We start from the raw sequence: 25549 nt of genomic DNA, 5'->3' as shown, positions 1-25549 counted from the left end.
TGGTCTATTATAATTGGTTAATAATAATGCTTTTTAACAAGCAGGAGAGAAAGCTACAATTTGAATTAACAGGTTGGTTTAGTAAATTGCTTTTAGCAGCTCCAAGGACACAAAATAATTGGGCCATGTCAAACTTTTGCCCATTAAAATTGTAGAGGAGACACCACTACTTCTTTATGTAATAAAAAATGTTCATGTTTGTATACACAAATATACACACACCTGATTTGTTTTTTCACCAGCACACCCATTTTAAAGAGTTTTCTTCTTCATTAACTCCAGCCATTTTTAAACAGTTATTCTTGAGATAACCCCGCCCAATCAAAAACCATACATGCATTATGGGCATGTCACATCATTATAGTTGTTGTCCATCTTCAAGTTATTTGTGACTCATACTGATCCTAAGTTAAACCTATCATCTGGTTTTCTTGGCAACATTTGTTCAGAAAGGGTTTGCCATTGCCTTCCTCTGAGGCTAAGAGAGTACGACTTGTTCAATACCATCCATTGAGTTTCAGTGGTTGAATGGGAATGGAAACGTTGATCTCCAGAGTTGTAGCCTAATGTTCAACCACTACACCACACTGGCTCTCAGCATCATAGAGCCAATTAGGTATAGCTATAATAGTATACTATTATAACAATTATTATAACTATTATTACAAGCCAAATCAGAAAGAGGTAGGAAACATTTCCATTACTCTGAATAGTCTTTTCTAAAGCAACAATATAGCCAAACAAAGTACACAACATGCCTGCATCAAATTATCTGCTCATATTTTGAATGACCATATTTGAAATTCTGATCATATTAGTTAGAGAGCAGTGTTTTTAGTAGGGCTGTGCAAAATTTTAATTAGTCATCATAAGTTGGATCAAAATTTGTTAAATTCATACTTACAACATGATATCTGATACACGAACATGGCCCATGCCAAAAACTTAAGAATAAAAACTTACCAAATACTTTATCATTTGAATTTTGTAAACCTTGGAAGCCTCCCAAAGGCAGTTTCATTTTCAATGAAAGGAAGCAAAGCAAAGCCAAAAAGGCTGCCTTTCCTCTCTAAATTAATGGCCTTTTACCATTAGAAGAAGAAAGCAGCAGGGAGAAAGCAGAGTCCTTCGGGAAAGAGATAGAAAGCACAGAAATCTGGGAAATATAGTTTGGGACGGTGAGGAGTACTATGCCAGAGATTGTAAAAAGCCCTGCCATAAACTACAGTTGCCACAATTCTGCTGAGCATCAAAAAGCTCAAATCGGGATGGTGGAAAGATTTTTCTTTCCATAGCAATAGCCATCCAGAGTTCCAATAAACTGTTGAATCTGCAAAGAGGAGGGCTGACTGATAGTTCTAGTAAGTAAATCTCTGTTGGGCTGGGAAGAAATAACAAATTGAAGTTCTATTGATTAATATGAGATACACTAAGTGAGATATCTGTTTTAGCTTTTGCAAAAAAATGTTTTTGTCAAAATCAGTAGATGAGCGAATATTTCTGAAAGTTGGGGAAAATTATCCCCTGTTATTTTGTGTTACTGTATAGAAAATTCAAAGCAATAGCTCTTGTAGTTTTTGTTTAAAATGTTGTTTACAAAAACTTTGAAAATTCCCCAAAAGTCCATGGATAAGTGAAAGGTTCTGAAACTTGATGGGCTAACAGTGGTAAATGTGTTCTACCATTATAGGAAGTTTCATCCCAATGGCTGTAAAAATGAGGGATAAAAGAGTCCCTGAAGTTTCCTCACTTGTGCAATGACTATAAAGAGAAAGTACATTTTTTTTCACATAGTAACACTTTAGAAATGAAAATCTGGCACCTCCTAATTTTGTAATGAGATTTGAAACATTTATTTCATGGATCGCACAGCCCTATTTTACAGTAAAAAAAAATCTCAGTTGTGTTGAATCCAACAAATGAAATCTAATTTAGAAAATGATTACTATAAATCAGTAATGGAAGAGAAGTATATCTGAGCATGAGCAGATCTTTTTAAAGTTGTTGAATTAAGATTATCAATCAATTCACAGACACACAGAACTGGGAAAAGATTTTTATAACAGAGGGCAAAATTTCCAAGTTAGAAAAGAAAAGAAAGTTTTCCTGATCAATCTGTGTTCTTTTCGGAAATTGAGATATATTGCTTGATGTTTTGTTAGCATACTACAGCACTCCTGGCACTGTTGTTCTTGCTTCTTTGAACTTAAGTCAGGTTTGCATGTAACCGCACATTTTTTATGTGGTTGAAGTCAATTTTTTCCAGAGAGTTATATTTCATGAGTACAATTCAAGCATGAGATACCTTTGATCACTTTCATTAGGAAGGGCAGGACACAGGAACTAGGAAACAAAAATTAATCTTGATTAATTTAACCTAAACTATCCTAAAAAAATAAATTATGGTACTTAGTCATGATCAAGATATAGGAAATGTATAGTCTCTTTGAAAACATTAAATATGATCCTGGGATATACAGCCTGTCTGGAAGGGCCCTCAGACCATTTGCAGGACAAATGAAAGCATGTGAGCAAAAGCTGCAGTGTTTTTGATATCTTGAAACAGATGATAGAAGAAATAGACAACATCCAGGGACATAGAGATCTATTTGAAGAGAAGGGAGTATCAGAAAATTCGGAAAGATTTTAAAAGCATGGGAGGGGGTATGCATCTTTGTAGAGACCTCAAGGGACTAAAGATTTTAATTTTAACTAAATGCAAGACCAATGTAATCAAATCCAATGTTGTTGTTATTAGTAGGTTAACCTCTGCTCGTTGCATAGCATTTTTAGTTTTGTGTCTGGTACATATTAACTCCGCTAGCAAGCAATGATGTTTGCTTCCCATGGGATGTACCTCTTTAGTGGCACTTCTTTCAAAATTTTGAAACTGTGACCTTTGGTTTAAAAGAAAAGAGAACTGGCTCGCATTAAATGTGCATGGAGGATTTATGAGTCTAAATTAGGATTTCCTCAGTGTAGCCCAATGGTATGATAAAAATAGACCTGAGAGGAGAGTGGCACTGTGAGACGAGGAGAGAGGGATATTGATGCCCATTAAAATGCATTTTCTTGGGTAAAATTAAACTAAAAGAATAACTCTTGTATCTGTGACAGATACAGTCCTGAACTTAATATGGAAACAGGAAACTGGTAATAGTGAACCCTTCTGCCAGAGGTTACCATAGAGGCATTCTGAAGAACCTAGAAAATTCCTAGAGATGTATCCTCTCTAAGAATTTGCTAGGTCCTCTGGGGCGATACTATAGTACAGGCCTGCACAACCTGTGGCCATCCAGGTGTTTTGGACTTCAGATCCCAGAATTCCTGATCATTGGACAAGCTGGCTAGGGCTTCTGGGAGTTGAAGTCCCAAACATCTGGAGGGCAGCAGGTTGTGCAGGCCTGCTACTACCAGTGGAAGCATATCACAGAATCACCTGAAGGATTTAGAACATTCCTAGGGAATATTTATTTATGTATTTATTTACAGCATTTATATTCCACCCTTCTCACCCCAAAAGGGACTCAGAGTGGATCACAAAACAAATGCACAGCAAACATCCAATGCCATTAGACATACAGGGCAGACAAACAGAGATATATGTCAGCATTTTCCTAACCTCAGAGTCTTTCGGTTATGCTTGATTCTGGCCTCAGGGTGTGCTGTTACTCCATCCTCTATGACGGCTATCCTTTTTGATTTCAGACTTTCCTCCTGTTCTTTGATTGTTGGCTTTTTTTATGGTACCGTAAAATAGCGGTACCTAATTTCTCTACTAACAGCTCACAGCTGTTTTCGAACTGCTTAGGTGGACAGTAAGCTAGACTGAACGTCAGGTACTCACTATGCCCGAGCTTGAACTGCCGACCTTTCGGTTTGGAAAGATCTACTGCAGCTGTGTTAAAACCCGGGCTGTTTTGTCAGATGTGGGTAATGGTACCACAGGTACAGCAGTCATACTGCATAAATGTGTTTCAACTTTTTCCAGAGACAGTTTTTGCTACTGTGACAGAAACTGTCTCCAGTTTGATCCCGCGTTTCCAACCCTTGAGCTCCAGTCAGTTACGGCCCCCTTTGAGCCTCAAGATCCCTTTCTGAATCTGGTTCTCAGACCTCAAAGTGATCATTCTTTCTCCTTTCTGGTGATGCCTTTCTCTTTTTGGTGGGGAATCTCTTGATGGATATTACACTAAATGGAAATATGCATTGTGTTAATATTCAACAGATTAGGTCTGAGCTTATGCCTATGCAATTGTAAATGCATAGGAACTCTCAAAATGATCAAGGAACCTGACTTTATATGACGCTTCTCCTGACCAGTCTTACATGAAGTTGCGTTGTTCCATTTGCCAAAGGCCTGTTTCAGAATTGGCAGTGGGTTAAATGGTCCATGTGTTCACATTCCTCAGACATAGCTGGACCTTCTATGGTAGCTGAATATTATTATATCACATACAGAAGAGCCTAGAAAGGTTTTAAGTTTGGGGATTCTGAGACCTGGGGTACAAAATAATTTTTCTAAGGTCTACCACGTAGCCTCTGAGATATTCAAATGTTATCCCACAAACCAAGAAAAGTGGCAAATTCTCCCCATATATACACACACACTCCCAGTGTTTTTATTATTACTGTAAAGCAAAAAAGAAAACAAGAGACATTCCACAAATGCCTTTTCCCCTTCTGATGGTAAAAATACAGCCACTCTAAATTAAATAATTAATTATTTGCTGCTTTCTCCTGACATTCAAAATCAGTTGCCAAAGGTAGCTGGTTCATCCCCCTCCTCCCCCCATGGGAATGGCCCTGTATGAATGGCCCTGTAAGAAAGTCAACAAAGGAAGCAGTCTTTAGGACAAATAAAAGTAACAAGTTAATGTGAATTGGAAGAAATAAAATTCAGTGTGTAGTAAGCCTGGGAGACTTCCTTTCTAACTGAATTCTCATCCATGTGAAAGATTTAACAGCAGGAAAGGGATGGCTCTTCATTCTCCCTTGCAAAAGCAATCGTGAAAAGCTAATGGATCATCTGATAAATGGTAATGGCCATTTTCTTGTATGCTAAATCCTAGCCCTTAGCAGGGGTTTTATGTATAGGATATAAATTATATAAAACTTCAGCATTACGACTTTCTAACTGACAGATCTGTTAAGCATAGTGATATGAATGGGGATTTACCTTTTAATTCCTCAGCTTATGGATTCACCAACACAAGGAAGGTTTTTTTTAAAAAAAATTCACTGTATTTCACAGTTCATTGAAAGGGGGTTAATGACAGTTGTTCTCCTTCAGTTAGCATGAGGAATCAAATCACCTAATCCCATAAAAATGCTAACTTCTTGTTGTTGTTGTTGTTGTTGTTGTTGTTGTTGTTGTTGTTGCTGTTATTTAGAATACTAAATGTGTTCCCTAAATGAAATGACAAAATCAAGGTTTGCTTTCTAATTTATTTTATTATTTGGGGGGGGGGGGGTGTGTGCAGAATTTGTGGATACAAACAGCCAAAGATGTGTTTTTACATTGAGGTGAATGTTTAATGACAAATAAAGTTTAATTGCTTTGATAAAATAAAAAGGATCTGGATCATCTTTGGCATGTTTTTAAAGTCATTCTAAAATTCTTTCTGTAGCCAGATAAGGATTTCTACACATCACCCTAAGAAATGAACAGACACTCAAAATACATGGTCAGTTCAAATATTTTCTTGCACTGTGATCTATTACTAAAGACAGTAAGTGCCAAGAGAGCCCTGCCGCAATAGGGGAAAACAGACTGCAGTACTGAGTCAAGTCAGCCCATGTCATAATACAGGTTGTTAAAGGAGTTCAAGATTAAAGTGAAAAGGAGCAATGAAGTCCCAGACATTCCTAAATCTGTCAGGAGAGACCAGAACTACAAGGTAAAGACAAAAAGAGATAAAAATTAAGCCAGTCTAGAGGTCAAGAGTCCAAATAATCCATGAGCAGGAAGCACACATGAGGCAGGGAGAGTAAACAACAAAAACTCCCAGTAGCTGCTGTGGGATTTATAGTCACTGGATTGTGAGATGCTAGATTCTTATCTATTCCAAATTTCTTATTTAAGAGACATTGACACCTGCACAACTACTTTCAGTAATTGTCTTGTTGGGTGTCTTTTTTGGTGTCCAGCAGCTCCAAGTGAGATACTGATGTTCCCCAGCAGCCACTTAACTATTAAGAATTGTTGGGGTGGAAAGGGAATTGTTATCTGAGGCTTCTCTAGACCTGAATCCTCTACCCTGGATGTCTCATATTCAACAAGATGAGTTAGAACACACTGGTTGCATTCATTCAATAGACCTTAATGCAAGAAAATTACTCCCCCCACCCATACAATGACATTAATTTTTAAATGACATAACATTATGACTTCTTCTTGTCAACATAAAAAATGCTGAGCAGTCCTACTCCCAACCCTAAGCAGATCAATGTAAGTTCAAAATAGATGGAAATACATCTGTATAAATAAAGATGGCTTCTCCCATGGAGTGGATTCATCTTCTTGTATAGGTTTCTTTTATGCCCATAAAAAATTCTGCTGACGTAACAGCCACATTGGCAGTGTATCCTTGAAAAAGGCACTCTAGAACAAGACATTCAAGGGGAATGGGCACTGCTTTGGTCTGCAGGATCCATGTATCCTCTTGATTTTGAAACTAGAAAGAGAGAATATCTTTCATTGACTCACTCCACTTCATCAGAAGCTTCAACTGATGAATAATCCTTAAATCCAGAAAACATATTCATGGGTCAAACTACATAATGCAACCCCCCCCCCAAAAAAAAAAACAAGCTAAGCAACCCATATCTGGAATACTAAAATACTCCTAAATCCAAGATGGCCCACATACGTGACTGAGATAGCGACACCTAGTCAACATAGAATCTGTTAATCTTTTGACAAGAATGGATGTAATTGTGCATGAAGCATCACAACTGGTTCAAAAATGTTCATGCATCCTTCTTTTCAGAGACATGTGATCAGGACAATTGATACTCCAATGTGCATGTGCACTGCTTTGGCATTCATAGTCTAGGCCCATCTAGTTCTATCAATAACTTTGGAGAGATGTATTGAGATATATATATATATATATATATATGAAACAAATGCCTAGGCAGATTGGAACATCCACATGCTTCAAGAGCCACACGATGAAAGCAATAGGCATTTGAGTATTCGATATGATTATTTAAGCATGTATAATATCACATTCACTACAAAGAAAGGATCTTTTTCTGATTCTTGAGCTTCACCAAATTGTATGCACTGATTCATGATCACGATGCTCTTTTGAAGATGGGCAAGCTCTATGACTACTATTCATGAGCAAATTATAATGTAGTTTCACGCTTTTACTTGAAAAAAGTAAATGCAGGTTTGTTGTAACTGGATTAATCATGCCATTCTAATTCCACATCAGAATATGAATTTCAGCCATTTATTATCCTTATTCAGTTGTCACTTTTGTCACAGCACTGCTCTATGGGGGGCTACTTCAAATTAGATTTTGGACACTATATCAAAAAGAACAAAATTGTGTAATGATAAGGGTTGATTATGAGCACAATTATATTGGAGACAATTCACATGCTATCTAATAATAAATGGATCTTGAGGGAAAGCAATCAAAATGTTATGCATGATAGTCAAATTTATTTAGAAAGATGAAAAATCATGTGAGAGTTTTTACAGATTAGCTATATTTGTAAGGCATGGGGAATATTTCTTACCTCTTTATATAAAGCTACAGCAAAGAACTAGAACCTAACATAAAACTGATCCAAACATGCGGAAACATTCAATTCTGGTGTACTTCTAATGATCCAAAAAGAGAAGCCTACCTCTCCTCTAGAGTAGAAGGTAGAAATAGCTTTAAGGAAGAAAAAACCCAAGCAGAAAGGAGATTGAGGCAGTAGAGAAAAAAGAGGGAATTTTTAAGGTAGTCCAGGGAGAATAACTCCACTGAGCTCTGGGTCATTGCTCTTTCTTTCCTGGGCCTCATTAAAATGCCTTGGAAAGCTGCATGGCATGCTGCTAGTGCTAGGAGAGAAAATGTGCATAACTGTCTCTTCTCTAGAGTAGAAGCAGCTTTAAGAAGCATATAATCCAGTCTCCTCTTCTACAAACAGAAGGGAAAGGCATCCAAGATCTCTTATTCCACTATCAAACAGGTCTGACAAAGGGTGTTTCCAGACAGCACGAAAATACGGGTTTAAAATGGAGGTTAAAAAATCTCGGGACCTGACTGCAGGTCCCCACACAGACCTGTCAGTCCCAGAGTATCTTGACTTGCCATCCTCACAGGCCTCCTCTGTTTTGCAACAAAATGGAGGGTGGATGGGGGACATCTGGTGGAAGGTTGGTTTTTTTTAATCACTCCGTTATACACTGGACTGTATATGTGCACATGCAAATATCTCAATATAAATATAAGCAGAGTCACATGTGTGCATATGAGATTCAGCCCATAACAGAGTGAATTAAAAAAAATTCTGCCAGATTTCTCTCTTCCGACAATTATTTATTCAAGTTCTGTTTATTATTATAAACAGTTTCGGAGAGTTCTAATTGCTCACTGTCCATCTTTCTTTAAATATTTGTGTGTCTGTTTCATAGCTCAATCAGCTGATAAGCTTTTTCGGGCTTTTAAAAAATGGACATGTGCTGGAGCAATCTCCACAGGGGGGAGAGGGTAATCACGTGCTTTTCTCGGGTGAAGGGAAATACAGTGATGTGAATATGCACATTTTTCATTCGGAAACAGAATAAAAGGGACCTTTTCAAGTGATGTTTTTAATCCATTGCAACAAGGTGCAGATTTATCACTAGTGTCATGTTGTCACCCTCCACCCTTTTAACCCAGTAACGTCCACATTTTAGGTACTGTGTAGAAGGACCCTTAGACTAGATCTACTTTGCCATATAATCCAGTTTCAGAATGCAGGTTAACTGCATTGAACTGAGTTATATGGCAGTGTATATCCAGCCTTAAATCCAGTTGTTAGTTTCACCTGGCCTAGATCCAGTTGGAATTTAGTAAGACAACATTTATTTAAGTCAAAATGATTCAATTGGTCTATTTTAATTATAGCCAACAATTGGATTTAAACACAAATTAAAGACTACACCAAGAGAGGACAGGCAGAACCAGTGGCTGCATCACTTCATGTGATAGCAGTGATTTCCTCATCTTCAACATTAAATCAAATAGGCAGGTCTTTTATCATTTGTAACATGAATGAAAAAGTAAGAACTTGGTTTTAGAGCAGGAAAACAAATTTGGGGGAACTCAAAAGGCAGTTCTGTCAAAAATGGTTGGGCTGTAAACTGCACTTTACTCACTGAACTCTGTGTGCCCGTCACATGCAGCTCCTGGAACGTTTCCATCAGCGCTGCCTCCGGAAAATCCTGCAAATCTCCTGGGAAGACAAGCGGACAAACGTCAGTGTGCTGGAAGAAGCAAAGACCACCAGCATTGAAGTGATGGTCCTCCAACATCAACTCCGCTGGGCCGGCCACGTTGTCCGGATGCCTGACCACCGTCTCCCAAAGCAGTTGCTCTACTCCGAACTTAAGAATGGAAAACGGAACGTTGGTGGACGGGAAAAGAGATTTAAAGATGGGCTCAAAGCCAACCTTAAAAACTTTGGCATAGACACTGAGAACTGGGAAGCCCTGGCCCTTGAGCGCTCCAGCTGGAGGACAGCTGTGACCAGCAGTGCTGCAGAATTTGAGGAGGCACGAGTGGAGGGTGAAAGAGTGAAACGTGCCAGGAGGAAGGTGCGTCAAGCCAACCCCGACCAGGACCGCCTTCCACCTGGAAACCAATGCCCTCACTGTGGAAGAAGATGCAGAGCAAGAATAGGGCTCCACAGCCACATACGGACCCACAAGGAAATCCATAATGGAAGACCATCTTACTCGTCCAACGAGGGATCGCCTAAGTAAAGTAAGTCTGTGTGCCCAGGATCCCTCAAGCTCAGGGTGGAGATTTCGTGATCATTGTCACTGTTGAATGATATCTTAAAGATGTAGTCTGCCTGTTTTCTTACAATTGGGTGGGGTGTCCTGGCTTTTTTCAGCCTCCCTCCTCACATACAAACAAAAGGAGGAGAGGTTTATATGCATCTTCCTCAGCCCTGGGTTTATTAATATTCCCTCCCCTGTTCATTGTAACATAGAGAACATATAGTTTGGCTATTAAGAAATCAAGAGGAACAATCAGAAGCAAGAAGAGAAACCTAAATCAAACAAACGAAGATCCATTTTGCACTGCACAGTTATACTGCAATGTCATCTGAAATCCTACAATTTCCAATTTAGGGAGGGGCATTTAGAATTCTTAGGAAACAATAACTTTATTGGAAGGACATATAGTAAAATCTTCAGGAGACTCTGGAGACATATGGGAAGATGTCGAATAATGAATTATTTAGAAATTCATTTGAAATGAAACCTCAACACATCTGTATGATATCAAGAAATCATGAAATGTATAAAGGAGAAGCTGCGGCTCCACTAGGACCTAGTTGAGCCCACACACCTTTTGTGTGAATTGTTTCTGGAATGCTGTCAGATCACACCCAAACTCCCTTCCCTCTAATTTCCACAATATCCTCACAATGAACAAGGAGATGTAAGGGGAGCATGTGATGAATTTGTGTCAGTTTCTGGGTTCATTTCCTGACTTTCTTGATATTATCTAAGATATTGGTAAGAATGGGTCCTATTCCTCAAGCCAGCCTCACCTATTGAAATTGACAAAACATCCCCATGCACCCATTATCACAGACTCATTGCCTAATGCCACACCACATTCCTTTTGGATTGCACCCCTATCATAGGTGGAACATTAAACTGGCTGACACATCAAATGCTCCAGTGACAGTTTATTGATTTTCCCACCATTACAAAGAACCAACCAGCGATGAGCCACTCAGGACACAGATTCCAGCTGGACAGTTTCTGAACCAATCAGGAGCAGGCATGGGTTTCTTGAATAGCTACCAAATGGAATAAAAATGCTCTATATTTGAAACTTCAGTTTGTCAGTACTTTTGAGTGTTATTTCTGTTGACATCTTCTCTGTCAATTGACAATAAAAGACTTCTACCCATCTGTAGCTCATTGGGTATTGTCAAGAATGTGTATGCAACAAATATACATCCTGAAGTTGATCTTATTCAGATTGCTGAATCTATCCCGCTCTGGTTGTTGAATCCAATATTTGCATTGAAATTAATTGCTCCAGGACAGAGCTTTGAGAACTGTGCAGCTTAAGAGTCAGCTTAGGATAAACAGCATGGTATTAGCTGATCCAAATGAAGTCTGTGGGAAGTGATTATGAGTTACTTTTGTTTAGGTAGAGGTTTCCAACTTTAATTAGGAGAATAAATGGCTGTTTCAAGACTAACGTGTATTTTGAAATGATAATTTACTCAAGGCCTGGAGATCTGTGAACATTTTAACAACAAAGTGGATTTACTTAAGTGCTTGTAAATAACAAATGTGACTTCTCAATCAAAGGTTCTGACATTTTTGTGTGAGCAAACAGTCCCAAATTATGGGATTTGTGCATTAATGTTTATTTTCAAGACAACCATTAATCTCCAACAGAAAACAGACTGTAAAGCTGAGATGTGGTAATAAAACATTAAGAGGGGTTTTCCATTAATTCATTTTAATTATTTTGTGTCTCATATGAGAATTGATACGATATATTTTCCATAAGTTTAATTAACTGCATTACCTAGAGTCCAACATAATTCCAGAGACATATCTGGTTTTGTACAGCTTACAAAACCCTTGTAACTGTAATAAAGTGCTTTTCTCTGTGATATCTTTGTAAAGTCTTAATGAAATTAGGAAAATTATAATGGTTTTGTTATTTTTATACTTATGAAAAGTGTCAGTTGTGGTAGAAGCATCTTTGTTTGTCTTTGAGGGCCAAACTACATATTTTTTATATGTAGTAACCAGCTTAAGATCACTTTTAAATCTACAATAAGTGAGAAAGCCAAGCAATTCTACATTTTATTTCTAAATTTTCCCCAAGACGGCTTCCAAATGTAGGGATGATGCAGGGAAGAAGTGGCCCCTCCAACACCCCGGCACTGCAGGTTTTTTTTTTCTAATTATATATAATACTTATACATCTCTAAAGTGAGCCCCCGCTGATGCAATGGGTTAAACCCTTGTGTGGGGAAGTGCTGACCGATAGGTCAGCAGTTCGAATACGGAAACTTTAGTTCCCTATGCGGGGACATAAGAGAAGCCTTCCACAAGGATAGTAAACATCAAACATCCGGACATCCCCTGGGCAACGTCCTTGTAGATGGCCAATTCTCTCACAACAGAAGCGACTTGCAGTTTCTCACATTGCTCCTGACACAAAATAAAATCTCTAAAGTAATGAAGTGATTTTCTAACTGCAAAGGATAATGATAATGCATTTTTTGTTTTGGTTTTTTTTTTGGGGGGGGGGGAATCCATCCACCCTCCCCCAATTTATAGCTCAGCCCACCCATAAAAAGCTCTCATGACCTACCCTTTTTTTTGGCATATAGTATCAACTGATGCTAATTGAAAACTCCAGAAGAGGCACCTCACTTTTCAATAGTTGGTAGAACTCCACTTTTTTTAAAAAAATCTTTTTTTACATTTTTGTCCTTTTGATAGACCAAATGTCCAAGTTGTTCCTCAGGCCCACTGAAGTTCCCTCCTCTGCTAGATCTGTAAGCTAAGTCAGTGGCACTCAAACAAAATGCTTGGCTTTGAAGGCTTTTGGCTTCCAGCAGCAAAGCAAAGCAATAGAGTTCCTGTTAAGGACGGAGGAAATGAGTACAAGCTGGCTTCTGAACTGCTTGTTGACGCTGCAGTAATCAGCTGTACAAATAACAGCAATCCCTCTGTAGTGCTGGGAGTGAGCATGTTGGCCAAAAAGGCCATTGAAGCTGGGCTGACTGCTAAGCCTCAAGTAAGAGCTGGCAGAGGAATGGTCCTGCATTATCTTAGATCCAGTGGGGTATCAGTAAAGTTAGAGTTAAGGTTATTGGTTCTGGATGTTCCCTGTGCTATGGGAATACAGCTCCTTTGCCAGAAGCCATTCAGAATGAGATAATGCAGGGTGACTTAATTGCTTGCAGAGTGTTGTCTGGAAACAAAACTTTTGGAGGTCATCTCTGCAGTTGCAACTGTGTTTGTTGTCTTACTTCTCCACCTTTTCTTGTTGCTGTGAATATTGGTTTCACAACTGAACAGCAGCCCGTCATTGGTGGAAGTTCAACCCACAATCAAGAACATATTTCAGCATATTTATTAATATAATAATAAACTTTATTTATATCCCACCACCATCACCCGAAAGGGACTCCGGATGGCTCACAAAAGCACTCAATATGATAATAGCAATAATAAATAATATAACATCATAAAACCCTACCAGGTAAAAAAACCCAATAAAATGCAACAATGTCTGCAGATACAAAATAAACTGTAATTAATATCAGTCCCATAAAGTGCTAAGTTGAAACAATCACTAAGTTGACCCATTCACTATTTGACCCATTCACAAACTTTTCTTGATTGGGAAAAGACTCCTAAGTACCATTCATATCGCAACAGCTGAAGGAAAACAGATTGAAGTCTTGGCATTATTTTTATAACTCTAAACAGTGAGGTAATGTTTCTTTTTCATGTTTTATTATGCCATATACAGTGTTGAATATATGGCATTATTGTGCATGAAATAAATAAACGGCAGCAATAAAAATAAAGAGCTTTATTTGTTTCTCTTTGCAAAGGAAGCTTTAATCCTGTGCTTCATAAAGAGCAATCCCATCATAGTGCATTGCTTCCAAAGGAGCTGTTGCTATGATAGAATTGTCTGCTATTCAGAAAAGAAAATCATGTACAACACCAGTTCTACTCTTAAGCAGTTCAGCTTTGGGAGGCAAGATCTCTCAGACTGTTCCCAAGTTAAAAATCCCACCAGGCAAACTTTGTCAAAAGTAGAATTTTGCCTGCAAACAGAATGTAAACATGCTTTAATCAGATGGCACTAAGACTACTTTTCTGGCATATTAGCCTCTGTTGGCTGTTGGCTCCAATGTCAGTGAAATGGGGAATCCATTCTGGGGTTTAGTTTGAATTTTAAAGGAACTACCCCAAGTTTTGAAATGTTACTCTAAAAAAGGTTCAGTACCTTGGAGAACCCCTTACTCAAACTTAGAATGCATCACTATCCTATCCATATTGAAGCCACCAGTTGGCACATTTGTGACCTTATGTGGTAACAAAGTCCTGTTAATGCATATGGAACTTTCTTTACTTTGGAATGTAGCATTACAGAAATTGCATTAGGCAGCTTTCTTTTTAAAGGGAAAGGTTTTAACAAAAGTAACGAGGCAGTTAAAAGGAAGCACAAAAGAGTCACTGAAGGATAGATAAGACTACATTGACTTTGCTCAATCCAGCGTTTTCCAGACATTAAAAGCACTACTGTAATGTTGTCTGGTATAAGAGGATCTGCATTAATCCTGGTGTTTTTAAGAAGGCACTCAGTCTCTGATTTTACAAAAATCATGGTTTCAATTTCAGCTAATCTTAAGATAACTTTCAGACTTTCTACAGAGTTTCAGCTAAAAGGAGTATGGTAGCATTCCTGAATAAAAATAAAACAAAACAAATTGTTCATAGCCCTACACTGAGTGCTAAAAAGTTCAATAAGCATTGCTTTGCTTCACTGGATGTGTTCACCAATGGACAGTTGAGCAGAGAAAACATGAAAGAGGGCTTGTGAATAGACAGCTGAGAGTTCATATGCCTACAAACCTAAACATATGTCTGCACATTCAAAAAGACAACTCAGGGGCTGCCTTTTGATGTTTTGAGGTTCTGTTCGGTACATTATTGGATATTAAACCTTGTATAAGCAGCACTTATTATACTACCCCAAGGCCTTCTGTGTCCTAGTAGGCATTCCTTGTACCTTTTATGAGATAACACAGGAATATTATCTCGAAGTAAATAAAAATAGCATGTTTTCATTCTTTACAATCAAGGTACATCTCAAGAATTTTGAGATGTTTTCTGAGAAACAGCCTGAGTACATTGCATTCATGCTGATGAAAGAATTGTTGTTATGCATATTATTAAAAAGCAATATTTGTTTCAGGATATATTTTAGTCCATGGTTGCCTCAAGTCACAGAGAATTTCTTTGATCTCTTGGGGAAGCACCATTCACATCATGGGATTACATCTAAATGTTTATTTACAGTAACATTAGGTTAGAATGCTTTCACTTGTCTCTTTAATTTCAATTAGCCAGATCAGGTGACTGATGGGAACTCCCACATATTACTGAGATGTTTACGTTTTATGTTGCTGACTTGAAGATTTGTTTTAGAAGTTTACGATCACCTTGGAGATTACGATCATCTAGGGAGGCCATGCTCTCAGTTCCGCCTACCTCACAAGTTTGATTGCTGGGGATGAGAGACAAGACCTTCTCAGTGGTGGCTCCTCAGCTATGGAACTCCTTCCCCAATGAAATTAGATCAGCACCCTTCCTCCTGGCCTTCAGAAAAAAGTAAAAACTTGGCTATAGGAGCCTTTGGGCAGTAAGCAGTACAAGGAATGAGCAGGGATTCTGTGCAATAGATATTATATTTGGAACAGCCTGGACTACAATTTTTGAATTGTGTGATTTTAATGTTTATATTGATATGTTTTTAATTCCATGTTTTAATGTTAAATGATGTCATGTTTTATGATTTAATTGATAATTGTATGTTATTAACGTTATGTTAGGCTTCTGTATGTGAGGCATTAAATTTTGCCATAATTATGTTGGAAACCACTTTGAGTCCCATGCTGTGGGGAGAAAAGTGGCATACAAGTGAAGCAAGTAAATAAATAATATACATTTAAAAGCATACTATACTTAATGTATTGAACTTTAGTGTCAAGAAATGCCAAGAATGTATCAGTGCAATGCTGTTAGAGAAGTCTGATAGTAGCCCATTATGTCTCCATGCTAAGGCATCTTGGCATTTATCCTTTGGTGAAATGCTTAGAATTATCTCATAGAAAACTCTAATCTCGTATTTCAGAGTAGAAAGTTCTGTGTATCTCAGGATGGAGCTATAGCAGTTAAAGTGTCAAGATGCTATAACTGTGTAGTGCAATCTAGACTCTTAGTACATTAGTACTTTACTGTACAAGACAGGCAAACCAGGATTGCAGCTGAGCCATCACTTATAGTGGTGGTCCCTATCACAAGTTAACATGTGGATCCCACTGCCAGCCCATCTCCTCTCCATGATTCTTCCATCTCTAGCTATTAATGAGTAACTCTTCCTCCAAAAATCCCTCAATCTTATCTGAATCTAAGTATATGTAAGATTAAACAAGGGATAAATCATTCAACTACAACTATGATTATTAATTGATTTAAATGATTTGTTATCTCACTAATGTTTATTATTTTTGGAGGGGGAGGGCGGTTTACTGCTGATCAAACATACAAAATGATTCAAATTTATATTTCCTTCTCCAACACTGTTTAAACTTGGCTCATTTTTTAAAAAAAGAAAACTACCTAAAAGGGATTCAGATTAGTATGTTTTCATTCTGGAACACTTGGAAGATAACAGATTCTGTTCTTTTCTTCTCTTGTTTTAAAATATTTATTGCCTTCAGTAAAATTGACTTTTTGAATACATTTTTATGTTCCACTCACTTTTATAGCATTACTAGCTTTGCAAATATAATTATACATCTATGCAATGTAGAATTGGTATTGCCAAGCAAAGCACCTGAATAATATATTCACTCTCCGTCAGGATATGCTTGTTTTTATGTGCCTCTCTCAGCAGTCTGGCTAACGTACATTTCAAATGGCATTCTCTGCTCTCATTTGGATATTCTTTTCAACACCAAAAGTGAATGTGATGGTTTCAGGTCTCCCTTTCCAGAGAGTCTGCTGAATGTGTCTGGTTTAAAGTATTCCAGGGTGTCTGTCATTATGGATAATTATTCAATTAAATATAATTTCATGTTAAATGTAGAAGTGTACATGTGAGTGTATGCATTTTCAAGTGGTAAGGAGCAGGTATTGCAAAAGTGCTGATCTTGGTACCAAGTGTGAGAAAAGGGCATTTCAGCTTATTGTGAAGACATAGGTAGCAGCCGATTATATGCAATATGGAAATCTAACAAAGAACAGGACTCTATTCTCAACTGAAAACTAGGAGAGTATTGGCCCCTAGGTGACAAAGGGATTATAGTTTAGTGGTAGAACAGATTTTCTTTAGTACCTCCTGTTAGAGAGGCCAAATAGGTAATGATATAAAACATCTACCTGAGACACAGGGCAGTTCTACATGGATACAATGTCCCTAGATGGTTCTTACTGCCAGGCCCTGGGCTACTGTGGAGGTGAGACCTGGTTCAGCATCGACATTCGTACTCACGCTGTAGACATGTGATAGGCTCACCTTTAAAAGGAGGAAGGGAGGTAGCACACTAAGGCCCCTTTACAGTGACCATTTAATGCAGTTTCAAACAAGTACTGAAGATTGTGGGTTCTCTGTGCAGGTGATTATACTGGAAATTTTGGAATCAGTCTGAAGATGGTGATTACAAAAACCACAAAGCATCGATGCTCTCTGTCATGTGCTTTTGTAGGAATTTGTTGTCTGGCCACCAGCAGCTCCACTGGCTCCTGATAAGTTTTCGGGCCCAATTCAAAGTGCAGGTTATTAATAATATTACCTATAAAACCCTATACACCTTGAGTCCAACCTATCTTTGAGACCGCAATTCCTTCTATGAACTGGTGCAGGCCTTGAAATATGCTGGGGAGGTCCTTCTCTCGGTCCCACCACCATCACAAGTGAGGTTGGTGTGGACGAAAAAAGGGCCTTCTTGGTGGTGGCTCCCCAGCTCTGGAATGCCCTCCCTAGATTAGCCCCAAATTTCCAAACCTTCCATTTCAGCCTTAAAACATGGCTATTACACAGGCTTTTGACCTGGATGAATGCACTATGGTCATATGATGACATCAACCACTGTTACTCGGCACTTTATTTCGTATTTTAAGAAACCCAATAACCCACAGGTATGACTGTGCTTTAGAATTTTTAGAATTTTTAATTTTATCAATTATTGTTGTATTTAGCCAAATTGTGTATTGTTTTGATAATATGTAATTCTATTTTATGAGTGGCACCTTGAGTGATTTGTTAGCCACCCCGAGTCCCTTCAGGGAGATGGTGGCAGGGTACAAATAAAGGTTGTTGTTGTTGATGATGATGATGATGATGATGATGATTATTATTTGTAGCTAACTCTGAACTACATTAAATGGCAAGTGTAGGTGAATCCTGAGCCACAATAAATGACTTAATAAAACAACATCCAAAATCCACAGCTGATATAGAAAGACCACCAGACCGGTTAAAATAGTGACATCACAATAGAAAAACCTCTAAAATCAAGTAGGGGCGTTAATTAGCAAATCAGCTGGTCAAGAGTGAAGGAACTAATATAATCTATCTTGGAAAAGCATTGCACTACAAGTGTGTTGCTACATGGAGTTCAACTCCCATCAACATTTCGGTTGGGTTTAGCAGGGATTTTCAACATGTTGGGATTGAAGTAAAAAAATAAATGGAGGACAGAAGAAGGTTTCTACAAATGCAGCAAGGCTTATCAAGACTTGTTAAAATGCAAGTTTTAAACTCAAAATGCCAGGTAAAGAAAGCTACATTACCTAGAATGTAACATACATTTAACTGCATCATATGCATATATATAAATCAGCAGGGAAGGCCTACTGTGGAGAATCAAGACACTTGTGACAGTACTTGTAGAACTTAAATGACTCAAAACATTATCTGATGCAACTCTTTTCATTGAAGCAGAAACCTGAACACAACACTTTGACTAATCCTGCCATCTATAATCTCAAGGCTCTCAACTGACCTGACAGAAATGGAACAACACAATATTTTACCTGTCCTTTGCCCTATATTACAATAAAAGTCATATCTCTTCATTCTAAAACTGATCTCAGATTGTTCTTAGAGCTGGGATGGGAGCAGAAGAACACCATCTCCACATGTTCTGTGCCTTCAAAGAGAAAAAAAATTCTGGGTAGAGGAAGGAATATTATGGTGACAATATAGCTTTTGAAGACCAATTCCTTCCCAAGCATGTTTCCAGCAATGTCCTCAGTACAGAGAGTACACAAAAAGACAACATCCACCTTGTCCCATTTCATGCTAAGATGTTCAGCATCTCTGTAATCCAAAGAAGGTAAATGTGTAGCACTTCAGATGATGATGAGTTGTAACTTCTAGTAGCCCTTATCGTAGAGAATGCTAGGTATTGACGTCCAACAAAATTTAAATGGTTGCAGAAATACCAGCTCTGAGCTGTTGAATATGATCAGTAGGCAACTTTGTAAAGCCAAGGTTGCATTTAGGTAGGCCATTCATGCAGCTGCATGAAACTCAGTTGGGATTGCCTGGGGCTCATCACCCAACATGTATTGCAAACTGTCCATCTTATACAGGTGTCAGTGTTGAAATGTATGTTAAGCTCTGCCTTAATGTGTATGTTTCATTTTGTGGAAAATCTTTTTCATTGCAGATGTCAGGATAAATCATGTGCACCAATCATGCATCAAAGTTGTGAGGTGGGTTAGAAAGGCAATAACAAACAATGCATGTGCAGCAATGAACAAATGGAAAGGATGTTGAATACATTCCTCTCCACAGCAACCAGCTAGTTTTGAGCTGCCCCTACTCACAGAAACTGAAGAAAAATCAGATAAGGACTTGGTGCTATGTATTGTATAGTTCATTATGAACTATCAAATTCAAATTCACCCTCAAATTCGCCAAATAAATTATTTCAGACAAAATAAAAAGAGCAAGAGAAATGCACTAACAGCTAATATAAGCATGCATACATTCAACCCCTATTTCAGATGTCAGCCTGAAAGCCACATGTGGCCCCTATGGGGTCCTTTTTATGCCCCCCTCAATAAAATAATGATCATGCTCTTTGTCTCTAGAGAGCATTTGGGGTTTGTTTGTTGTGGAACCAGATGCAATGGGAATACAGCCCCCCAATGCTTCTCAGGGTGCTAATGAAGCCTCTACCCTCCTACAATTGTCTATCCTGCACTAATTGATATTTCAAATTCCTTAATATGGTATGGATTCTGAGAGGCAGCTCTCCTGTTTTCAAGGCCTTGCAATCAGGATGAGTTGACAACACAGCTTTAAAAGGGGCAAGAAAGTTGCTAAGTACCCACACAACTTGTCTAAAGGGGTCGAGTTAGACAGGTTCTTTGCCCTAGAGCAAGGGTGAGTGGGCTCCATGACATCCACATGATGAATGGAGCCAACTCATCCTCAGTGTTGGCCAAGATCATTTAATTAAGCCTTGCCCCATGTTGGGCAAAGTCAGGGAATGCCCTGGAGCTTCTCTGGAGTTTTGTGCACTTTGGGGCAGTGTGAACAGTTGGGTTGATTTTAATATGGAATAGTTTGTGACTGTTCATACGGCTATCCCATTGTCCCTGGGGATGAAAGATGCACTTACCATCATTGTCTTGTCACCATCACAGCATTGTCTGAAAGCACTCGTGGCTATTGCTGGTTTCCTTTGCTGACACTTGCAAAAGTATGAGCATAACTTGGAGAAGGGAGAGGGAAAAGGTGGTGTGCTCCCCGCTGGATGGTGTGGACTCCGTCCCGCCACTGCAGCAGCACAGACACGGCCAGGGCAGATTCCCCCTGGGCTGATCCAGAGTACTCCACCTTGGAGCAGCCCTGGGGTATTTGACATCCTAGATCACTATCAAAGAAACCAAAAGATCCAGACAGTTTGTAACCTATGTGACTCTTGCAGGCATAGATAACAAACCTGACGGGGGTGGTTCCAGACAGGCCTTTATCCCAAGAGAATCCACTTTATCCTAGGAGTGCACACTTTCTGGGGTGTCCAGATGCTCTTGTGGGTCTGGCTCATGAGAACATCTGGAGGCCCTCCCTCCCCCAAAAGCCCCCAGACCCCTTTGAAAAGTAAAATAAACTTACCCAGCCTCCATTACAGTCGTGGAGCAGCTCTCCCAGCGCATAGACATGACACACCAGGAGACCGTGGGGGAGGGGGGGGAATTCCACTCCTCCCTCTCCTGGCACATCATTACTATGCTCCGGGAGAGACGCTCCAAAACTATAATGGAGGCCGGGTAAATTTATTTTACTTTTCAAAGGGGGTTAGAGGCTGTGGAGGGGGGAGTGAGTATTCCCTCAGTTTTCAGGACTAATTTAGTCCAGCAAACTCTGGGAATGGTGTCTGGACTGCAGTCCAGACACTGGAAGTATTGGCTTTATCCTGCACCTTCCAAGAAGGCATAGAATAAATCCACTATCTAATTAATTTACCACAAACCAGGAAAACTCTGGTTTGTGGCAAAGTAATTCGGGACTGTGCAGAATGTTGTCTGGACAGCCCCTTCTTTATTGCGGGAGTTACCACAATAAGGGTACTGTCTGAACAGGCCCTAAGAGGTATTCTCAATGTAATTAAGGAGTATTAATTGAACACTGTATACCAGCAGGGGCATCTTTCACCCTGCTGAACACTGAATGAATAGAATTATATTTCTTTCCATATGCATTTTACTCTGAAACAGAGAATCCACATATTTAAACCTTGCCTGCTGGAATTAGTGGCACACAAGAGTGCTCACAGTTGCCTTGATTGTTGTCTGAAACTTCAATATAGATGTGCGTAAGGGAGCAAGGGCTACATTTAGGGCTACCAAAACATTCTACGGGGGGTTTGGCTGCCTCTGGTGCCTGATCTAATCATTTGTGGCAGGATCATCCACAGCTGTGAACCAGCTGCCAAAAAGTCTTCATCTCCCCTCTTGAGCCTCAACTCTGTTGACATTTCCATTGTTCCTAAAGATAGAAATTGTCATGGTATTTCATGATCAGAGAGAGGACTGTCCTTGAGATATCATTAAGCCCACCCCCTTTGAGGCTTTGAAGATCAGAGCCAGCGAGTTTTTCCTCTTCTTTTTAAATTCTTTATCAGTCACTTATCAACGCTATGTTGGGACTAAACACCTAGCATATAGTGCAAAGGACACATCATTATATCCTCCGCCATCTGGAGTTGCTTGACAACAAATATGTCTTTATTGCTGACAATCAGCATTGAGGTTTACAAATATATCTTGGCTGAGCACAGTTGTGTCAATGCAAAACAGCTTTCTGGCTAAGTGTAGGTGGAAGAAGACACTGTGAAACAGTTTGTGTTTGTATGTTGATTATTGGTCCTAACATTAAAAAATCCTTTAATAGAAATTGTGTGTGAGAGAATATACAATAGAGGAAGGAAACATTATGTCTCTCATTAAGTTCTGGAGTTACATCAAACTCTTGAATGGAAATGTTTGCACGCTCAACGAACAAATAGAAAATCTCGTCCAGGTTTAAATAAAAATCATAAATAAAAATAATTCAGAAAGCAGAGGTGTATTAATACTTTGTGAGGAAATAGATAGACAAATTAATGTGTATGTTAATTCTAGAAAATATGCTTCCAAAATGGTTTACAAATTGGGGGAGACAACTGGTTCTGACACAAAGCATTTTCCATAGGTCTGTGTAGCTACTGCTTGTGCCATGAAGCTTAAACATGTAAGGCTTAAACAAATACTTAGAATTGTAGATCTATTTGCATGGATAACCAACTTTTTCCATGGACAGCTAAGAATTTACTACTTTGCATTTCTGCGTGATTAAGAACAATTCTGTAGTTTCCAAAAAATGATGTGTTCACCCGTATGGCACCTAGCTCTTTTACCTCCTTTCAGGTTTTGCAAACACAGAGAAGGCCTCATTTAGAACTACATGTCACTTTTCTTAATTGTAAACTACTAAGCAGTAACATATGCAACTGTACTGCATGTGTTATTAATTATTATTATTATTATTATTATTATCAATAATAATTTCACACAGAACTCTTATTAGCAATTTGTTTTGTAAAACAACTTTCCTGAAGACAGTTATGAAAAATGTTGGTTTCATAGTGTCCTTTGCCTCTTTCCATAATTTGTTTTAAGATTGTCATGATCAGATTGATTATTCAAAATGACAATAATTTTGCAATCTCTGGCAAAACTAATTGTGTTGCTGTTGTTGTTGTTTTCTTAAAACCATTAATGAAAGGGTCTCTGCTACCAACCAGTAAACCCATAACTACGTATAGTAACTATAATTATATCTAGAATACTGTATATGTTTCTTTAACAACTTCATTTGGCTAGATATCCAATTACCTCCAAACATATTTAGGGACATGTTCTGCTGGTTGCTGTTGGAGACACAAGTCTCACATCATATAAGAAGATGATATCTCAAAAGTGAACTCAAGTCACTATGAGAACATGATATAGAAAGATGGTGTTCAAAAAAAGGAAAAATAGGAAAGCAAAACAGAAATGGGGCAAAGAGATAAAGGATGAGTGGTCAAGAGATAATATTTGTATGCATTCACAGACGTTAGATGGAATATGGAATGAAGGTGAAAACACTCAAAGTGGGCTCTACTAGATGATGAAAAGATTTTAAAAGCTTTGAATTGTGTTTTAAAACTAAAAATACCACAATCCACCAGCTAGCTGGGAAATTCTGAGTACTGTATTCCCAAAATCCATTTCCATGCTCTGTTTCAGGTTGCACTTAAAAGTCACTCATTACCCTGAATACTGCTCAGAAAAGAAATAACCAATATCAGACACATGAGGAGACACTAAGACAGCTTGACTCATTATGGAAGACAAGATAAAACTCAGCAAAGTGAAGCATGAAAGAAAAAGAGCAAGACTACATTATAGATCTAATAAATCAAAGAAGTCACGGCCTTGACTTTGTAAGGGCTAAGCACAACTCTAGATGACTAAAGGTTATTGGAGGCCTTTCATTTATAGGGTTGTCATGTATCAAAGTTGACCAGAAAGCAAACCAACAACAACAAATATAAACGTCAGGAGAGAATGCCTCTAGAACATGGTCATATAGCCCGAAAAAACCCACAACAACCCAACAAATATATATGCACACATTCATGTACACATGCTCCATCTGTTCCTAGAAACCATCCCATCCTTAGGAAAAACTCTCAGGTTCCTTGACAGACATAAGACTGAAGTAATCATTGCCTGTGGAAAATTATCAGTGTATTCCGTCATTCTGCAGCTGATTGTGCTAAGCTCTATTAAATGAGCCATTTAAAAGACAGTAGAGTCTGTGCCGCCTCTACAGAACTGTCACTTTTAAAATTTATCTACTTTCCAATAAATATTCATTAGTTAATTAATTTAGCACACTTCTAATTTACTCTTAATGGTCCAAGTACCATTTGTGGAGTTCACAGACCACTTTATGAATCTGTTCTTGCTGATAATTTCACATCCCAAAGCCTAGATACTCATTTTGAGGCACATTACTTCTAAAATAGCAAAATTCCACTCTATATTATTTCATCCGACTCTGAATTAAGGAAAATAAGTACACATGTAATGGCCATATTGTGACATCTCCGATTGTGGAAATAATTCTGCTCTGATATTATCAATCCTAGAACCTAATCAGGTGTAATCCACAGTAGTATGCTAAGATAAGAACATGCCAGATTCATGTTCTCGTGATCATGATGTCTTCACATGATCAGAAGAACATGATAAACACGATGACATGAAGAACAATATAATTATTCATTAAACTACAACTCCTAGAATCTGGCAGGCAACATGATCAGGATATTCTAGTTCAAACAAGATCTCTATAGAGAATTTTTACGAGTTTGGGAATGAAAGATTTAACCTCATGACATTGGAACATAATAATGCTGACCTGTATAGATTAGAGAAGGGTAGGGAATATTTTGTGGACTGGAAAAACTTTTGAAATTTGAGAAATGATTCTATATATTAGAAAGAAGTGACTGCCATGTGAAGAGAGAAATGATGTGTCACTGACCACAATGGTTTATATAAAAACCATTTTATTATGTGGTTGAATGTAATAGGACTTGAGCATCCATTTAGCCCCAGCAGATATCCGGAGCTCATTATAGTCCATGAGTAAGAGGTGCAAAGTCAGATGCCTCCAGATAGAGTCACAGTGGTCTGCTCCGAGGATCAAAGTTGCCACTTGTGCTCACAAATCAGTTTCAAATGTCCTTTGTGACAATGCAAGAGATTTTGAAATGTGTACCTTCAATGATCTTGTCACTGTGCTTTTTGTTGTGACAAGATATCTTGGACCAGCCCTGTGAAGAGGAAATGAACATGGCTTTGCATGAACTGAGGAAAATGCCTTGATCTTGTTTCTAAAGGACAAACTGACTCTGTGAAAATACCGTGGTATATATTGTTTTCTACAACATCAAGAGACAGGGGAATAGGTTATGTACAACAGGCAGG

The sequence above is a fragment of the Anolis sagrei genome, chromosome 5 (assembly GCF_037176765.1).
Source record: "Anolis sagrei isolate rAnoSag1 chromosome 5, rAnoSag1.mat, whole genome shotgun sequence".
NCBI classification, from domain to species: Eukaryota; Metazoa; Chordata; class Lepidosauria; order Squamata; family Dactyloidae; genus Anolis; species Anolis sagrei.
This window is presented reverse-complemented; position numbering follows the sequence as displayed.